Below are 2,398 nucleotides of genomic sequence, written 5' to 3'. Positions count from 1 at the left end.
CCCGAATGTAATAGCTCTTTGGGGATCTTCATTTTTCTCATATGAGGAGAACATTCTTTTCTCCCCTGTCATGTGGTTTCTGCACCCGCTATCGATTATCCAACTTGATCCACCGGATGCATAAACCTACAAAACAAATTTATGCCTTGTTCTTAGGTACCCAAACGGTCTTGGGTCCTTTCACATTAGAAACAAGCACCTTGGGTACCCAAACACAAGTCTTTGGATTCTTGTGTTTGCCCCCAACATATTTGGCAACTACTTTGCCTGATTTGTTAGTAATCACAAAAGATGCATCAAAGGTCTTAAATGAAATGCAATGTTCATTTGATGCACTAGGAATTTTCTTTTTAGGCATTTTGATGTGAGTTGAATGCCTAGAGCTAGTAGCCTCATTTTTATACATAAAAGCATGATGAGAAACATTATGAGGTTTTGAAAGGGAAATGTGCCCTTGGGCCATTTCTAAGTATTTTGGTGATTTAGTGTCCAACACAAGTGCCTAAGTGTTAAATGGTGGACAAATTACAAATCAAGTATAAAGGTATGTTTCTTAGACTTAGTACATTGTTTTAAAGACTAATGTATTGTGTCTAAGTGCTGGAAACAGGAAAAATCAAGTCGAAATTAAAGATGGCTTTGTTCAGCCAAAGTCAGCACTATCTAGGTGCACCGAACTGTCCGGTGCGCCCGGCTGGCTCAGGCGAACTTGCTGCTCTCGGGAAGTGATTAACGGCGTACGGCTATGATTCACCGGACTGTCCGGTGTGCACCGGACTGTCCGGTGAGCCAACAGTCGGCCGGGCCAACGGTCGGCCGCGGAATCCGCACGCGACACGTGGCAAGTGCCAACGGTCGGATGGGGCACCGGACTGTCTGGTGCGCCAACGGCTCCAAGACTGCAACGGTCGGCTTCGCCAAAGAAGGAAAGAGATCTGCGTGCACCAGACTGTCCGGTGCGCCAAGCGACAGAAGGCAAGAATTGTCTTCCTGGAATGCTCTCAACGGCTCCTAGCTGCCTTGGGGCTATAAAAGGGACCCCTAGGCGCATGGAGGAGAACACCCAAGCATTCTCTAAGCATTCCTAAGCACCAAGACTTCGATTCCACGCATTTGATTCTTTGTGATAGCAACTAGAGCTTCATTTGAGTTGTGAACTCGCCGGGTTGTGTTGTGAGCTCTTGTTGCGACTTGTGTGCGTGTTGATACTCTGATTTCGTGTCTTGTGTGCGTTGCTCATCCCTCCCTTACTCTGTGCTTCTTTGTGAACATCAAAGTGTAAGGGTGAGAGGCTCCAAGTTGTGGAGATTCCTCGCAAACGGGATATAGTAAACCAAAGCAAAACACTGTGGTATTCAAGTGGGTCTTTGGACCGCTTGAGAGGGGTTGATTGCAACCCTCGTCCGTTGGGACGCCACAACATGGAGTAGGCAAGTGTTGAACTTGGCCGAACCACGGGATAAACCACTGTGTCTATCTGTGATTGATCTTCTTGTGGTTATCGTGTCTTGCAAAGACTCTTCTCTAGCCACTTGGCTTAATTGTGCTAACTCCTAATCAAGTTTTGTGGATTAAGTTTCAAGTTTTTACAGGATCACCTATTCACCCCCCCCTCTAGGTGCTCTCAATTGGTATCGGAGCCGTTCTCTTCAAGAAAGGGACTAATCGCCTGAAGAGATGGATCCTAAGGGCAAGGGGATTGTGATCAATGATAAGGAAAAGGAGTCCTTCGTCAACGAGCCTAAAGATAACAAGCCTACCGACTCGGGCTCGGGCAACAAACGAAAAGATGGGAAGAAGAAGAAGACAAGGCGCATCAAGGAGATCGTCAACTACGACGACAGCGTCGAGTCCTCTTCTTCCCAAAAGGATGACGACAACAACTACGAGAAAAAGAAGATGGTTAACTCAAACTTCTCTTTCGATTATTCTCATATTCAGCATAGCTCAAATGCACATTTGCTTTCCATTCCACTTGGTAAACCTCCTCATTTTGATGGAGAGGACTACGGATTTTGGAGTCACAAAATGCGTAGTCACCTGTTCTCTCTCCATCCTAGTATATGGGAGATAGTAGAGAGTGGAATGAAATTTGATAGCTCGGATAGTCCTTTATTTATAAATGAACAGATTCATAAAAATGCACAAGCTACTACTGTGTTGTTAGCCTCATTGTGCAGGGACGAGTACCATAAGGTGAGCGGCTTGGACAATGCCAAGCAGATCTGGGACACCCTCAAGATCTCACATGAGGGGAACAACGTCACATGCTCACCAAAATGGAGTTGGTGGAAGGCGAACTCGGGAGATTCGCGATGATTAGAGGGGTGGAGCCAACACAGACGTACAACAGGCTCAAGACCCTCGTCAACAAGATAAGGAGCTACGGAAGCACGCG

Source organism: Zea mays, chromosome 3, assembly GCF_902167145.1.
Source record: "Zea mays cultivar B73 chromosome 3, Zm-B73-REFERENCE-NAM-5.0, whole genome shotgun sequence".
In the NCBI taxonomy this organism is placed as follows: Eukaryota; Viridiplantae; Streptophyta; class Magnoliopsida; order Poales; family Poaceae; genus Zea; species Zea mays.
Note: the sequence above shows the minus strand (reverse complement) of the source record.